At 36.9% G+C, this 19,013-nt stretch overlaps 1 long non-coding RNA gene across 2 annotated transcripts in view; it reads right to left on the bottom strand.

The window, feature by feature from the left end:
• The window catches only part of LOC138709267 (uncharacterized), a 37,834-nt gene extending 32,013 nt beyond the window's left edge, over positions 1 to 5,821 (bottom strand). Inside the window, exon 1 of one of the 2 annotated variants that reach the window (XR_011334895.1) lies at positions 5,692 to 5,821. This is a non-coding gene — a long non-coding RNA (uncharacterized lncRNA). The remainder of the gene's footprint in view (positions 1 to 5,691) is intronic. The other variant, XR_011334897.1, reaches the window with a different exon arrangement.
• Between the last annotated feature and the right edge of the window lie 13,192 nt (positions 5,822 to 19,013).

Here is a 19,013-nt window from a genome sequence, read left to right as displayed (position 1 = left end):
TATTTATTTATGTATTTATTTATTTATATGATCGAAATTTAACGCTTTGGAATATAGGAATTCAAATTCTGTGTAGACCATAAATGATCCAAAGCACAGGTTCCCTTTTACAAAATCCGTAACTTCTCATCAGTATTGCATGAATATCTCAAGGTGAAGAGCAACACTTCTTAATGTACGTACTTTACTTACATTTTGTGTTAGGATTGTAAGTTACCAAAAGTACAGATTACTTGTTATGGAACCTTGAATTTCTTTTCTGTACTGAATATCACAATGGTGGTTTTCAGGGAATGTAATAAATTCCTGTCACAGAAGTCCATATATTTTCATATAAATGATGTCCGGTGTCTTATTGACGAACTCCGCAACTTAACTGTAGTATAAAAACTCCCTAGAGAAGGAAGGGACAAAATAAAGTGGATGAATAATTAATTTAACAAGGTAACTTTATTCCAATAAAAGTGTAAGTTACAAACATGGCAACAGTGTCTTCGACAGTTGGGATTAATAATATGATGTTTGAATTTTTAAATTCCTTTGTTTTAATCAGCTTCATAAAATTTATGTCATTACGTTTTCACAGTATTTGGCATTGTTAAACTGGAAATTTTGTACTTAAAAAGTACCATCCAGAACAGGGATTGAACCTGTAATCACTTGGAACTCTCTTGAATCTTTTCCGTTGAATCGTCACGTTGACAAAGATTTACAAAGAAAAAAATAGAAAGCCAAATGATTCAGAGCTGAAACTCTGTTCTGGATGAAACATTTTTGTGAATTCATTTCAAAGACTTGCTGGTCTTATTCCACTCATAATAAGAAAAGTTACCTATTATCTATTATCAAGATAGTGCAGGTTAATCGCCAAATCTACAAATAGGTATCACTTCCTTGAAGTTAGGTATTTTAGTAAACGAGAACAAAACTTAATTAAAGACTACTGTTGCCATCATAATCCAGCGAAATTACTTGTTTCTTTTGCATTCCTTGTTGTTTGGATTTAGTTGATTACTATGGTTGTCTAGGTCATCCTTTGTCCCCTTGCCTGGATAGCCAGTATCGTGACCTGAAACGATTCCAAAAGCAATTTTAAGCACTTGAACAAACTAATCTGATTTACAAAATACAGAGATGCGATTCATTAATATACTCGGATTTCAAAACTTAAAATTATTATGTATCACTTCACAGAAAGAGCCAAACATAACGGACCGGTACTCCTGCATTCTCTTGAAATTGGCAAACCTAATGGGCCAGTACTCCTGCATTCTATTGGAATTGCCAAACCTAATGGGCCAGTACTCTTGCATTCTCTTGGTATTGCCAAATCTAACGGACCGGTACTCTTGCATTCTCTTGGTATTGCCAAACCTAACGGACCGGTACTCCTGCATTATACTGATATTGCCAAACCTAACGGACCGGTACTCCTGCATTCTCTTGGTATTGCCAAACCTAACGGACCGGTACTCCTGCATTATATTGATATTGCCAAACCTAACGGACCGGTACTCCTGCATTCCCTTGGTATTGCAGTCTGGTAAACAGCTCGCCAACTCTCGCGGATAACGTTCTTGCCATCTCACAGCACTACAGTTTGGCAAATGATATTTCGCGTAACTAGCCAATTTAAAGAAATGGAGAGAATCTTACCTTAATTTCAGAGCAGTTGCTCAGAATGCCTTCTATTACCGGTACGTTCTATGCACAAGATGCAGCGACGTATCAAGTTACAATCTATTGCGCTAACTCTCAAGCTAGGCGCATTCACAAACTTCTACCGGCTAACTACACTAAGGTTCGCTCAAGTTTCGAACAGGCAACCCCTCTCTCATCCCTAAGCTAGTCCCCTCTGTGCGTTGGGGAATGCAATGGAATGACGACAAATTGGAGAAATGACGACGGAATGATGTAGATGCCTAATATGGGGAAAACGGGGGAACTCCGAGAAAAGCCCCAGCTGCGACACTTGTCCGCCACAAGTGTCATTATTGACCGGAACTCGAACCCGGGCCCTCTGCGCGACAGCCGGAGGTCAGACCACTCAACCACCGCAGTGGTAAGGTGGAGTGTGACATCAGTTTATTGGCGGGCACTGACTTCTTTAAATTCAAGAAAAACTATGTATTGCTTACTGAAACAGCAAAGACATTTGTGGCGTGTAGTATTTCATTTTTCAAGTTTAATAACTCCATTATGAAATTGTATTTGCAGAAAAATGCTAAAAAGTCTAGAATTTCAGATGAGAGCACCTTACAAAAATCATATATTCAGCCTCTGTAAGAAGAAACTCATGTTAACGAACTACACTGGTGTTATTTGTATAACAATTAAAACACTAATAATACATTAACGTCTTATTCCAACACTAAGAACTATAGTGTGATTGCCAATTACTACAATCAGGTCTGTTACAATTTATACGACTTTTTCCTATTTGAAATAGTTTACAGCTCTTTTATCATATCTCTGCGAATGACTGACCGCTAAATTTCAAATGGCTCATCTAGATCCTGGGCGTAGGAACATTAAAAATCATTGCAAACTTCAGTTTTCTCTCTTCCCCCTTACCGCAAATTGTGACGTTGCACAGAGACAGATGTACGAGAAATGTATAATAAGAGATCTGTACATAACAACATCACGACAGTGACAATAACTGCAACCCTCAAAGTCAATACATAAGATAATTCAGTACGAATGTTTAGCCCTCTGATCTCTAATTCAGCTCACTGGTGCTGTCGTGATGGAAAGCTATGACATGTGCAGAAGTACATGTTAACCTGAAATGTTTTAATTTCGTGATTTGAAAGTTAGAAGTAATTTTCTCTGAACTAGCATTTTGTATTGTTACATTATTGCACTGAGGGTGCAAAATAATACATAAAGATGAAGTGTATTCATCAGACATGTTACATTTTCATTTCTGGCTAAATTATTATTTTCTTTCATGCCAGTTGATGATAATTTTAACAATATTTGAAAGGCATGCATAACATTTTATGTTTTGATCGTGTAAATACAATAATACCATAATTTTAACAGAAATATGTAATTTTTTATAACCGAAATATAGATGTCTTACAACAACAGAGAAGAGTGAAATACCCACCTGGACCAGTTTTCTCATTGTTTGGGTTTAGCTGATTAGCCCGGTTGTCTTGTCCTGCCTTGTCCATATCTGTGAACACGAAGAAAATTACATTAAGTAAACCACATAGAACAAACCCTTCGAAACAGCATCTCAAAACTCTCCCCACTCCTGCATAAAAATGTCCCTGCACAAAATTATGTTTGGTTATCCTATCTGCGGTTGTAACCATCATCGTGTTAAGAAAGATTCCAGCAAGTTATAAGAATATGTTCAGATGTTTTACAAAAGGAAGATCTATAACATCCTTAAAAAGATAAACATCGGGGAACCCGTTTCAAAATGTTAACATAGTTAATAATTCACAAGTCGCAATTAAAACTTACATTATGACAAAGAGGGAAAGGAACTGGTCACACTCTTCAGTTATCTCCTGACTTAGTTGTCTCAAGCTGATACCTTATTGATGTAACTTATGAGTAGACTTCGTGGAATTGCCACGAGAATCGCAAGGTTTACTACGCACGCGGTATAGACTGTATGAGAAGGGAGCGTATTGTATGCCTCTTATGTAAACAATGAGCAATATACTACGGTTACAATAAAACCTATATCCTGCGTTCAAGAAATATAATGAATGATCATTGAAGTAGGAAACGTCTAAACATGTAAATACACAATTATTTTGTAGTGAGATATATTAGCTCTTAAAGTTTAATGTAATATACTCACATCATCCTTGAATATGTGCATTGCAGTGAAGAGTTACGTACATTTTGAGCGACTGCAAAGTTAACCTCCTCCGATGGTCACTTAAACAGTTTTTATTTTGAGAAAATATACGTTCAACAACACATGATGTAATGGGTGCATATTTGAAGAACGGGAAGTCACTACTTTTTAGTACGCTAACTTCAGACGTCTTGTCGTGACCTGATAGTACATCATTTATAATATGAAGTTGTGAATAGGCAGAATTTTTAACAATAATGTTTCTCAACTTACATTTCACTTTTTCTGAAATTAGTGAATTGTTATTTTGGATAACGGTTTGTGATACTTTATACAATATATTAAGGGCTTCTAAGAATTGTAGTTTAGACGATTCTAATAGGGTGATGCTTTTGGACACGATTTTAAAATTAGAATCAATGAACAGAATATCTTCCAGTGGCTGTTCAGAAGGCAATGATTTTACAGCTGCAACAGTGGAACTGTCTGTGCTATCCAATGCATCAATTACCTCCAGTATTTTGCCGTAATATTTTGCATAATAATTAATAGCATCCAACCACGTTTTCCAACGGGTCAAGACTGGCTGCGGGGATAAGGATATTCCAGGAGCAATTGTTTGGAACAGCAATACTCTCATTGTAGTATGTTTGATTGAATTCTTGTCTGCACTGAACAAATGTTAAACTTTGACTATTCCAACCACAGTAATGCAAAAACAAGTTCTTACATAGGTATACATTAGCTGTAGCTGCTATATCTATTTGGACCGGTCACATCTCTTAACATGAACTGCTTATACTTCGAGACCGGGCGGTCGCTCACCTCTTCTATACTATCGTACATCGGCAACCTGATTGCATGCTGCATGTGGCAATTCAACGAAGCCTACTTATGAGGTTCCAACTACGCTTAGAACAGTTGACTAAAAAAAAAGGGATAAACTAACAATGAGGTAGTTGCCTTCGTACTCAGTTTAATCACCTTCCTTATACGAATCTGCGGCAGGTTAGGATTGGTTAGTTTACGCTTTTGTTACGCCTTGCATATACAACCAATTGCATCTTCTCAAAAAGAAAAATCCGTTATAAATTCAACAATTTTCACTTCCGAAATTACAGCTAGTTTCACCAAAAGAAAAAAATAACAACATGAAATATATATTCACATTAAACACTTGCATCTGGAGTGTAATTGTCAGAATATGTAAAAATAATATGAAATATATTTTCGTATTAAAGTCTTGCATCTGGAGTGTAATTGTCAGAATATGTACAGAAGTTACTGTCTATAAAATACAAAAGAGGATATTCTTAGGACTGCTGACTAAAAAAAAATGATATGAAATATATTTTCGTATTAGAGTCTTGCATCTGGATTTAACTGCCAGAATACGTACAGAAGTTATTGTCCATAAAATACAAAAGAGGATATTCTTAGGACTGCTGACTAAAAAAAGAATAATATGAAATATATTTTCGTATTAAAGTTTTTCATCTGGAATGTAATTGTGAGAATACGTACAGAAGTTATTGTCTACAAAATACAAAAGAGGATATTCTTAGGACTGCTGACTAAAAAAAAATAATATGAAATACATTCTCGTATTAAAGACTTGCATCTGAAATGTAATTGTCGGAATATGTAAAGAAGTTACTGTCTATAAAATACAAAAGATAAAATCACACATTAGTAGATTACAAACAATAATTATATTTTGTTGTAAGCCTACTATTGGTTCATGGTAAAAAAAACAATTGCTTTACGCCAATGACCATAATTATTTGAACTAAAAGCGAATTTTATCCAAAGGAAAATATATCTTTTGATGATGTATGAAATCAGTGTTCCAAACATTAACTTACTCAGTTGATCGTGACGTTCACTACTACAAATTCCTTTTTTGCTTCAAATACTTCTACCGCTTGCTGCAACTCCCGGCTATAGAACTCTTCGTTACTTGATCAGCTATTTCACGGTCAAACTTCGTTCCTTTTTATATACCAAATACAATTTATCATCTTCAAGGAGAGGGGATTCCCCTCCCAAAATCCTTGACTGGGAATCCCGCTGCACACGCTGTAGTATTCCGCGACGTAATATAGTGCAAATGCGAAGAATATATTATTCAAGGTCCATGTTAGTAATATCAACCAAAAATAAAATTTAATCGCACGATTTATCAATGATTTTGTTTGAAATTCCTGTTCATAAGCAAACACTGGCGGATAAGATAAGGAATGGATATTGAAAAGAAGTTAATAAAATGCAGAAACAGGTGAAAAGAACACGTTCAATTGAAGACTGATTACTGTAATCCGAAACGAATAATAATCTTCTAGCTACATCTTGGAAGGATAAATATTAGTCGACCAAAAAAAGGACAATACTTAAGCAGTCTTTGAGTATTAAAAATTATTTGCTATACTGTAATTGTCGCCACGCTATAAGAAGGTTCTTGGCTTGGCTTTCAGAGGGCTGGACACGGAACAGGTCCTTATACTCGAACTTAGGCATACTTTGGCGCTTCATATATGCGATTATTGTCTAAGTTAGTCAGGTGGCATTCGTGAATCCGACTCTGACAGAGGGACCATCATGCCTCAGCCCCTGATAGAGCCAGGTCCCATCCGCATACTAGCAGCCTGATGAGCCCCAGAGTTCGGAGCCCTATACCCTTCCTATATCAGCGTTGTAAACTCGTGTTACCCTCCAAGACTTCCCCCCGCCTATTTTTACTACCGTATTGCAGATGATAGATGAAATGAGGTGGAGGTGAAGAATGTTGGTAGAATTATAGACTAGAGGGAAATGGAAGTACTTAGTAAAAAAAAAGCCTCTGCAATATCTACTTTATCAATCACAAATACCAGCACGACACCCTAACCCAGAGACGCGGCTATGAGAAGGTTCAAGCTACGTACATGCTGAAAAAACTACAGGGTGATCCGTTTGGGTATGGATAAAATAAAAACACCGTAAAACATTTACTACTGAACTTTATTTGTTGTAACTTTGTGCATACAACACTGAAAGATGGGAGATTCCTCAGAGGTTAACATGACCCCCATTGCGCACCCTGCATAACTCATAACGGTGATGCAATTCAGCCCATGTCCGTTGTAACATAAGGGGGGTGATTTGTTGAAAAGCTTGAGTAACTTTTACTCTCAGATCATCAATGTTCCTGGGTTTCTGTGACACGAAGAAGTCAGGCGGGATTAGATCTGGGGAGTTTGGGGGCAAAGCCAAGAGTTAGCCGCTTCTCGTACTGGTTTTCGCCTGCGACCTCCTGCGTGATTTTTTTAACAAGAATCTATTTCTACAAATGTTCGATACCACAACATTATGCAATCAGATTTAGATACAATACGCACACCGCACTCATGTCGAAATTCCCTTTTAACTCTTTTAACACTCTCAAATTTAGCATACCAAAAAACACAATGTGCCCGCTGTTGATTTGTAGTAGCCATTTTAATCATCTACGATTTTCATTTGTCCTTTCAGATTATGCATTGTTGATTGTCGTATATGGAAAGCCCCATCTTTTAATCATAATATAAGTACCAAGAAATTTTTCCTAATATCATATTAGCTTTATAATAATAAATTAATATTATCCATACCCCAACGGATCAGACTGTAGTTTAATCTAACCTGAACTTCTGAAGCCAAAAGCAGTTGGCAGGGTAGGCTTGATCGGCAGGGGGAGGGGCTTCCATGAGCAAGTACGCGTACAAAATTAAATTTTATCCCCACAGTTTATACAGATAGTTACAATTCTTTCACAACACTCACAGTCCAATTTACTCATTTTAATCGTTGTTGCATTAACTTGCAAAAGACAAGGTAGCGTCTGTTATCAATTATTACTATTAGCTTAAACTTTTTATCTCTGTTTGACGTTTAGATGATGGATAAATAAAAAAAATGAATTCTATATAATTTATTATTGGGTGCGGTTTTACCAACAGACATTAAAACTTAACAAACTATTATGTTGATTTAACAATAAATTTAACACAAATACTGTTTCATGAACAGTTGTTGAGAGATACTAGGACTCAATTTTTGCAAAAAAATGGTCAAAGAATCCATTTTCGGTTTTTTGTACGGAAGTATTCCTTGGGCACTTAGGAAGTTGATAGTAAGAGATTTTTCGCCTCTACATTTCGCGATTTTTATATAGGCCTGCTCATACACTATCTCAATATTCTACCTCTTTTCACAAATTTGTCTTTTTCTGGAAATACATTTTTGATGTTCAGAATGCTCCCTCCTGACCCTACGCATGCAGTTTTAACGAAATTCAATGAAAATATTCGCATGTATCCACGCATAATCTGAGATCTAACGTTGAACAATGTAAATATCTTGAATATTTGGAGCCAAAAAAAATTATGTAAATGAGAACTATAAATAAATCAATGTCTCATTTAAAAAAATATATATTCCAAGTAAATTAGCCTAGATATCATGGATTTCTCAACGTTTAAATATTTCCCTTGAATCAGGGTCCGTATCACAGAATATGAACTTGCTGCATACAGCCATTCTGCCGCCCAGAACAGTTTATACTTTGCTGCCCTGCTCTTTATTTGATTCATTGTAATGCAGTCAACAGGGTCATTACTTCGAAAATTCTAGCAGTTATAAATTATAATATGTACAGTAATGGCAAAAAACCGGACCCTTGCAGCTGATTTTAGAGCCTTGTTCACTCCAGAACACGATAGACTGGTAACTAAGACTTTCGTGGTTCGAATCCTGCCTGGGAAGGAAACTTTTTTTTGTTCCTTATTCAGATTTATTCCCAATACTTTTCGATTGCTGGTAAAATTCATGTTCTGGGAATAATATGTTAATTAAGTAGTAAAATATCGCTGCAATCGAAAAGTATTATTTATTTCAATTATAATATCATAACTACTTGAAGCAAGTAAAGCAATTGGGTTGGAAGTAAATCCCGAAAAGACTAAGTATATGATTATGTCTCGTGACCAGAATATTGTACGAAATGGAAATATAAAAATTGAAGATTTATCCTTCGAAGAGGTGGAAAAATTCAAATATCTTGGAGCAACAGTAACAAAATATAAATGACACTCGGGAGGAAATTAAATGCAGAATAAATATGGGAAATGCGTGTTATTATTGGGTTGAGAAGCTTTTGTCATCTAGTCTGCTGTCAAAAAATCTGAAAGTTAGAATTTATAAAACAGTTATATTACCGATTGTTCTGTATGGTTGTGAAACTTGGACTCTCACTCTGAGAGAGGAACATAGGTTCAGGGTGTTTGAGAATAAGGTTCTTAGGAAAATATTTGGGGCTAAGAGGGATGAAGTTACAGGAGAATGGAGAAAGTTACACAACGCAGAGCTTCACGCATTGTATTCTTCACCTGACATAATGAGGAACATTAAATCCAGACGTTTGAGATGGGCAGGGCATGTAGCACGTTTGGACGAATCCAGAAATGCATATAGAGTGTTAGTTGGGATGTCGGCGGGAAAAAGACCTTTAGGGAGGCCGAGACGTAGATGGGAAGATAATATTAAAATGGATTTGAGGGAGGTGGGATGGGATGGTGGAGACGGGATTAATCTTGCTCAGGATAGGGATCAATGCTGGGCTTATGTGAGGGCAGCAGTGAACCTCCGGGTTCCTTAAAAGCCAGTAAGTAAGTATAATATCATAAACATTGCTAAACTGAAGTATACTGTACTTGTTTAGGAGTAAGGAACCTGTTGTTAAGTGACCTGTCTCCATTACTTTGGAGAGACGACCATCTACTTTCCACTCATGCGATGAGATCTCATGTGAAACATCATTTGCTTCAAGATACTTTTTAATTCATTTGACAATTTGTTTCCACATAATTACCACTCACTCAACCAACAGTACTCTTCATTAAGATTACAGAGAAATGATCATTTATTTTAAAGAACTGGAAAATCAGGAATAATTTTATGAAGTGTGTTGATTGCTTCAATAATGTTTTCATACAAAGGGACACGCTATGAGGTAATTTTTTACTCAACTATACATACGATGAAAGAGTAATGGAACTGAGAAAAATTCTCTCCGGCGCCGGGATTTGAATCCGGGTTTTCAGATCTACGTGCTGATGCTTTATCCACTAAGCCACACCGGATACCCACCCCGGCGTCGGACAGAATCGTCTCAGGTTAAGTTCCAACTCTTGGGTTCCCTCTAGTGGCCGCCCTCTGCACTACGTCATAGATGTCTATGAACGTAGGACCGAAGTCCACACATGTGCTTAGGTGCACTCGTTATGAGTGACTAGTTGGCCGGGATCCGACGGAATAAGCGCCGTCTTAAATTACGAAGTGATTTACGCATGCACCTCAGCACATGTGTAGACTTCAGTCCTACGTTCATAGACATCTATGACGTAGTGCAGAGGGCGGCCACTAGAGGGAACCCAAGAGTTGGAACTTAAACTGAGACGATTCTGTCTGACGCCGGGGTGGGTATTCGGTGTGGCTTAGTGGATAAAGCATCAGCACGTAGAGCTGGAAACCCGGGTTCAAATCCCTGCGCCGGAGAGGATTTTTCTCTGTTCCATTACTCTTTCATCGTATGATGACGCATAATATCTGCATGGAAATATAATATGTACTTCGGTACATTAAAATAATATATATCAAATATACATGTTTGGAGCGAAGGACTGCAAATTTACTCTTCCTTCTATGTTGGTTTCTGAACGAAAAAGTCTCTTTAAGACTAGAAAAAAGATGTTGAATTTGGACTTCTTCTTTTTTTGTCATTAGAGTTTGTAACATTTACTAAGTCCTTAACGCCAGGAGCTAGTCTACTTATGTCGTCCCTTTTATAAAAGACTTGAATCTTATTTATTTCGACATCTGTTAAAGCTCCGTTGGTAATTTTTTTAGATATCGATTCTTTAGTCTGTTCACAGTTTAAATAAACAATTGTATGGAATAACTGTGTAACAACACATTTTCTTCTACTTGGAGATCTTGGAAGTGAGCGTTGAGCACGTGCAGTAGCTTTACCTAGAGATTGCTCACTCTTGAATACTGAGGAGGATTGAGTTTCAATTAGAGTCGTGCACAACCGGTTACGAAAAATAGAAATGATATATTGCTACTGAACCCCTGGCGTAATAGACAGTATGCGAAGCTCCTCCATCTTCGGCTTAACGAATGTTCGAGTCTTTCTCAGGTGGACGGCTCTGGATCATTAAAGACAGATAATATTGAGCCATCCAGGAGTTCCAAGAATCGTTGCAAGAACGCAATTATCATCGTGTACCTTTCAATTCATATTTTCACCTCTCTCCTCATTGATTGATTGATTGATTGATTGATTCATTCATTCATTCATTCATTCATTAATTCATTCATTCATTCATTCATTCATTCAGCAACCCAGGTATTGCAACAGCACGCTTCATGAAGCTACAATCATTAGAATTAAGAGTGCTTTTATTTTTGTTAATAACTTTTTATCTCCTTAAAAATGATTCATTATTGAAATGTTAATACATCCACTTAGAATTATTAAAAGACATAGGCTATATTAACAACTACTCTTTCAGAGATAAACTATGCATTTTGAGTTTGAAGTATAAACGTTGCAATAGTAAGTGTGTACTTACTTGCTCTTCTATTTTGTAAGTAATTGTAATTTATTTTATTCTTTTATTTGTTTACATGTCAGATTTTCTCTATGCATTACCCTTATTTATATATATACAGAATGTTTCAAAAATACGGGACATAATTTCAGGTATGTATTTCCCACACGTAGATAATCAAAATAGTTCATTACAACATGTGTCCGGAAATGCTTCATTTCCGAGTTATGGCCTTCACAACATTGAAATTCACCGGAACGTTTTTCGTTCCGCAGGTCGTCGTCATTACAGAAGATGTTCAAAATGTCCACCTCCTGCTTGAATACAGACCTCACATCGATGTCTCATTGACCTGCGAACACGATCCCAAACTCCAGGAGTATTGCGTATGTCCTCAGAACATGCCACAATTCGATTCCGAAGGGATTCCAAATCAGGCACCGGAGACGAATAAACCAATGATTTTAAATGGCCCCACAAGTAGAAATCGAGAGGGTTCAGATCAGGTGAGCGTGGAGGCCAAGCAATTGGGCCACCTCTACCTATCCATAGATCAGGAAACCTTCGATCCAAGTACCGGCGAGCCGTACGACTGAAGTGTGCAGGAGCGCCATTATGCAAGAAGTGAATGTGTTGACGATTGATCAGTGGAATGTCTTCTAAAACATGAGGTATAGTGTTTTCCAGGAAGATTGTGTACGCCTGCCCCGTAAGTCTGTTTACAAGTACATGGGGTCCAACTAATCGATCACCAATGATACCGGCCCACATGTTGAGGGAGAACCGCACCTGGTGATGAGATGGAACAGTTGCACGTGGATTTTCATACGCCCATACATGCTGATTGTGGAAATTTGTTATGCCATCTCGTGTGAACTGTGCTTCATCTGTAAATAATACTAAGGCAGGAAAGTTCGGATTTAAACCACACTGCTGCAAGAACCACTGACAGAACCTAACTCGTGCAGGGTAATCTGCTGGTGACAGGGCCTGTACACGTTGCAAATGATAAGGATACAGTTGATACTCTTTCAACAGTCTCCAAACAGTCGTATGAGGAACATTGACTTGCAACGCTACCCTTCGTGTGCTGATAGAAGGAGTCATGTTCACAGCCTCCAGAATCTCCTCCTGTACTTCTGGAGTTGTAGATCTTGGTCGTCCCCTTCCCAAACCAGGAGAGTTAAATTTTCCATACTCGCACAGACGGTAATGGAGACGTACAAATGTCTTCCGATCTGGACATTGTCGCTGTGGGTACCTCTCCTGGTACAAACGACGAGCCAGCGCAGCATTGCCGTCCGCCTTACCGTACATGAAGTGTATCTCTGCCAGCTCTTGATTTGAATACATGTCGCACAGTCTAACGCCTACACAACACTGAATGTAACCTTCGCCTCGGAATGAACTGTCAGAGTGCCCTCTTAATGTCTCCTCTGACGGCAACGACCTGCTGAAAGAAAAACGTTCCGGTGAATTTCAATGTTGTGAAGGCCATAACTCGGAAATAAAGCATTTCCGGACACATGTTGTAATGAACTATTTTGATTGTCTACATGTGGGAAATACATATCTGAAATTATGCCCCGTATTTTTAACACCCTGTATATATGTTAGTTATGATGTGAAGATAGGCTAAATGTGGCAAAGTGTCCAATAATTATAATCCTATTTCAAGCTAACACATTTTTAATCAGGAAAAGTAAATTCCTTCAATTGTTACTTCATTTGTGTAGTTAGAAAATATCGTCAGAGTTCCTGTATCCTGAAGTGCGCTTGGTGTTCTGTCCCTTACATCTGTGTTCTGTCTAACCAGCAAGCAGTGCTGCTCATGATTAGGTTTTTCTCCGGAGCGGTTGTTTGTGCGCTTTCAATCGGAGACCTCCGGTTACCTCCGATTGATGCCGTGCAGATTGTATATGTGCTGTGGCGCAGACATACATTTTTCCGCTGAGCATTCTTTAATCGGATCAGGTAGGGGTTGGAGTCCGCTGACGTCTTTTAAAATAAGTGTGTAATATTTTGTTGTTTATTTTCTCTTTTTTATTTACCCCCCCTCTCTCTCTCTCTCTCCCTCTCTCTTCGGCTCTTTTTTTTCTCGTTTTGCTTGAAGTACTATGTTAGCTGACAGATTTTTTTTAATTCATAGTATATGTGGAAAGGTGTATTAGTTTTATGTCATTGATCAAATTAATAACATTAAAATTACCTGAAAACTAACGCAGAAGTAAAGCTTTTCAGTAGCTAATGTAAACATTTATAATTTTTCTGGAAACACTCGTTTATTCACAAACAGTTTTTGTCAATTATTATTCTAATCGGTTTAGTTTAACGTAAAATATATTAAGGGAGTTTCAGAATGGAACAAAAGAAACTTGTGGTATCAATGGGTTAAAGTTTACTGTCCAAAATAATTTATTAAGATTCTTCACCAGACAGGATTGTGATCATTTTGTTAAAGGATGTCAGTATTTGAACTGCCTCTTCTGAAACGCGTCACTCTTCCTCTATAATAAAAAATATAAGCGGATATCAACTTAAGGATAATTGTAATTATATTATTACCACACGTTTCTTTAGTTTCAGAATGAAACTCAATATTTTAATCTAATAACTCAAGTTGTCTTTTAAATATTCCATATAAGTTATGTATGATTTTTATTACCTCGAAAGTTACGTTTTATAGAAATTTCAAGACTTTTTTTCTAGACTGTGGGTCTTTGGGACAATAGCACCAAAGCAGTTAAAAAAATATCAAATGTTTTGCGTAATTTTAAAACTACGAAAACGATGATATCACTAATTAACCGTCAATGTGTATCTGAATGGTAATAATTTATTTTTGACAGCAAATACGAGTACCACAACCGCGGCTCTTAATATTAGCCTAAACACTTACATACCTACATTTTAAAATTTAGACCTATTCATAGAATCTATCCAACCTGGTCCACGCCATAGAGATTTCCAAATACAGATCTGTTAGCGTCCTAGGAGCGTTTGGCTTTTCTGGCAACACAATCACCAACTCATATTTCATTTCAAATAAGCTGCTCATCACTGAAGTTTGGAGTTTCATCTCGTAACAATATGCTGGATCAATCTTAGAGGGTCCTTTTTTGCTGAAATTCTTGTGCTTTTCAGTTTTTCATTCGCATTGTTATTCTGTCTGCACACAAAACCACGAAATTATTTATTAGAACTTTTATATATAAATCAAAGTAAACACGCTTTTTAAAACAGTTAAAAAGTGTTTTGAACAGTTAAATTTACTTACTTTCTTCAATCTCGCAATTGTGCGATCGCTTCAAATGGTGTAACAAATTCGAAGTACCATCACCCTTAGAGTAAATTCGCCTACAAAGTTCACAGCGTGCGATTTTATTATTATCTTCAACTAAATTAAAGAATTTCCATGCGACGGATATACAATTTTGTGCCATTTTATTCCACTCACAACTACCCTCAGTCCGTACGCGCCGGTCGTCCTTGAGCTCTACGTCCTACAACTTCGCTTCGCTCCGAACCACCGCATCCCTCCGTATGTTCCCTGTTCCACCTACGATAGTACCGGAGATCACCGGTGGACAGCTTTATTCGCAATCTCAGATTCCTCCGCGGTAGTAGTCACTCCGATGAGCAGCACTACCAGCAAGACATCAGGCGCATCCGTTTGAAGGACGGATATTCGGTTGAATGCTCAACCTCGCCGGTTGTTCTGCGACCGGTCGAATATAAACCGGTTCTAAGCGCTGTTTTGCAGCTCTCTGTTTTCAATTGCCTGTCTTTCTTTTTTCAGTCTTCTACATTTAGCAACCTGTTCCCTCACTCGTCTTCTTTCTTCATCTTCTTTTTGTTGTTTTCCTCTCTTGGTTCATTTAATTTTTTTTCTGTTTTGAACAACATTTTTTCATCCATTCTCGCTGTATTCCTTTGTAGACTTCATATTTTCCTTCCTACTTTGATTTTCTCTTCCTTCTTCATTTTTTTCTGCAGACGTTAAACTCATATCTAAATAAAAAAAGTTAAATGTTGTACAGAAATATTTAACTATGATTACATCGTCAAATGGCATTCTCAGTGTTGTAACTCACGTTACAATATTTTTTTCCCAGAAATTAACCTCTCACACTAGGCCTACTTTAAAAATCATTCTCGTTTATCACAATTAAAAACCATAACACATGGTAAGAGATTACAAAGCGTATAATTTCCAGTATCATTTTTGACATGTTCACAAGGAAAAACGCTTGTTATAGGCTACGTGATTTACGTTACAAATTACTATGTTCCACTTTTTAGGTTCGCAGTGAATTAATTTCAAGTGTAAATAGTATTTCAAGTTACTCTCACTAGCCTACCTTCTTCATTGCAGCACACTTCAGTGATGTTTAAATGAATTACAATACAAAATGTAAAATTCTTAACTCATATTTCTCTATATTCTTTCCTTCATTCTGTCAAGAGCTGTTAATACCACATGTAAAAAAAAATAATTGAAAACCGTACGTTTGAAAGGACATAATGCTTAATGTAAGAGATCTACAGTAGCGTAGTTGGTATAGCGCTGGCCTTCTATACTCGAGGTTGTGGGTTCGATCCCAGCCGAGGTCGATGGCATTTAAGTGTGTTTAAATGCGGCAGGCTCGTGTCAGTAGATTTACTGGCATGTAAAAGAACTCCTGCGGGACAAAATTCTGGCACAGCGGCGACGCTGATATAACTTCTGCAGTTGCGAGCGTCGTTAAATAAACCATAATTTATTTTTATCTACAGTGTAAATTTTGAAATTTGTGACACTGAATATATAGGTCTAACCTAAAAACTTCGTACTGAAAGTAATTCTGTTCCTTTCTTTCAAATTTCAAGAATTTTAACTTCTAATTTACGGCAATATTGAAGCAAAGTTTCATTAAGTGTCGTCGTGACTAACGTTACCTCTGCGTAACTCATGTTACATATCTTCAGGTTTCAAAATAGGCTAGGCTCATCTATAATGTCATAAATTAATATTTTTTGCTGTGATGGAAGATAAGGATGACTACTAAGAGGGATAAACAGTTTAAGAGACAAATGTGATTACCAACACATCTATGAAAAAAAAATATATATATATATATTTTAGTAACTCAGGGTACGTGGCGCATGGTTGTATTTATCTCCAATTATGTATAAGGAAAATGTACACGTAATATTCAAGTCTAAACATGTCATAACTTACCTTAAGCTACTGTGTGTGCGTGCTTGCGTACGTGCGTGCGTGCTTGCGTGCGCGCAATATAATATCGATCTCAGAACAAGACAGGTTTATTAACCGAAAGAGTTGCTTGTCCAAAGGAGTAGCAAGCACTAATATCACCGACCTAACTCGCGCGAAAATAGGAGAATGACGCAAATAACATTAATGTTGTGAAATTTCTCTTCATGTACTTCAAGGAAAGGTTGAAGTTTAAAACAAAATTTTAATTTTAAAATTCATGCTTTTGTCCTTGGTTTCGTAGAATTACCCACATAGGCTACTTATACACACAATTAAACAATAAACATTCATTATATCCTCTGAAAGCTTCACAGCGTACAGCAAAATGTCAGTTACTGTACTGTATATCTACCGTAATAAATATTGTCGATTTTCGTTAACAAGATCCTAAGATCCTTGCGTAATCTAGAGAGCTGTGCCATCACTGATTCTGTAGGATGTTCCATATTTTGTCCACTTCGCAATTTTGTTATCAGTTGTTTGATCACTATGTAGTTGTAGGTTGAATGTCATCACCACCAAGAATAATAGCAGATGCATCATTACTTACACAATTATACGTAGTATTAGTAGGTTATTCATTTTAAGCCTATTAATATGTTTACTTCCAATGTATGTTTTTAAAAAAGGAAAGGGTATCTGATATCCCCTCCGCCCCTCGTATCACCGTGCATGTTAACCAAATTCCTGAAGGAGGGAAACAAATCTCTCATCTGCATCTGTTACGAATCAAGCTCTGTTCCTCTGGTGGACGGTCTGGAGCAAGAAACAATATTATAATACCACAATAGAGTTACTGTACATGAGTGCTGTGGAATATTGTGAAGCCAAGCGATGACCTCGAGACATGAGTCACAGTCATTCTGAACGACAAAGTGGCAACCTTACCAGGGCCTCTAAGAATCAATAAAACAGTGGAATTCCCCTCGCAACCTTGTGTTGCGTGCCCTCGGACCATGCGGTTGAAGACAGTATTTGTTCGCCGGAAATACTTAAGTCTCCGGTTGTAGAGTTAGCCAAATGAAATTTATTTACAAAGAAAGACAAACTGGATTTAATATAAGTCCGATGTAAGAAATTGACCAACCCTATGGACATGTAATTTGCATAATGTAAAAATCTGTTCGAAACATTTAATTTTTCTGTGATTGAAGGTTATTTATATGATTGATTATGTTATTTCAAAGATGCACTGAAATGTGCAATCTCTGTAGAAGGTAATACTTGCCAGAAATAGTTTCAGGGCCCACTAGTTTCAAATCAAACAAAGTTAGTTACAAATTTAGAAAAAAAACTAGTCAGTTGTGTTGTAAGCACACCAGGCAGCAAATCTCATGCAGAGTGCGCTTTCTCTTACGAACATTAAGTGAACATACATTCGAAACAGGAGCACGACACATCTAATCAAATTAGAACTGCAAATCAGAACTTCCAACTACTTATGTAAGCAATGTTTACAATTTGTTTTAAACTATTACTCGAGGCAAAATGTCTCAAAATACTCTTAATTTAGGCCTGTCTAAGTGTAGAATAAAGTTGTTTTTCAATACCGCTGATTGAATTGAATAATTTGTCAATTTTCTGTGTTAAATATTGTACTTCGCTTAGTCTCCCTATTTTCTTCAACAACTACTCTCCCTGTAACTACTCGTACTTCTGAAAGGTCATTTTCATCACTAAGAAAACATAGGCCTACCTTAGGAACAGCACAGGGGAGAAGGGCCTTAATGTAGGTCTAATGGCTCTCATGTAGTCTACATACGGGCTATTCCATCTCAAATCGACCGAAATATAGAGAAAATTGACCTTGCAATTTTTAAATACAATGAAACTTTTTCTGTCCGTTGACAACTGTGATACAATGCTTTGTGCAAAGTTTGAGGCATCAGAACTTCACAGAGTGTAAATTAAAGATATTTAAATTTATCGAATTTTCATAAAATTAGCAACTTTAAACTTTTGTGGCTCCGAAACCCTTTCACCCAGTGATCAAAACCATTGTTTATTTTGATGCTGAGAAACTAAAGTTTATATTGACATGTAAACAGTTTTTCTTACTTTTTATGGAAATAGAGAAATCTAGATTTTTCTTCATTAAGACGCCTTTGACCACGAAAAAAATATTTTTAAAATATATGGTTAGATTCCGCATTGAAAGTACAAATAAACACATATTTTTTTACTGGTGCACCGTTGATAAGAAAGTATTGAAAATATCAAATAAAGAAAATAAATAGTAAGCGCGTGAAGTAACCAGCTAACTGTGAGGGGGGGAGCTAACCGAGACAAGCAAGGC

This window comes from Periplaneta americana, chromosome 11 (assembly GCF_040183065.1).
Source record: "Periplaneta americana isolate PAMFEO1 chromosome 11, P.americana_PAMFEO1_priV1, whole genome shotgun sequence".
NCBI classification, from domain to species: domain Eukaryota; kingdom Metazoa; phylum Arthropoda; class Insecta; order Blattodea; family Blattidae; genus Periplaneta; species Periplaneta americana.
This window is presented reverse-complemented; position numbering and strand designations above follow the sequence as displayed.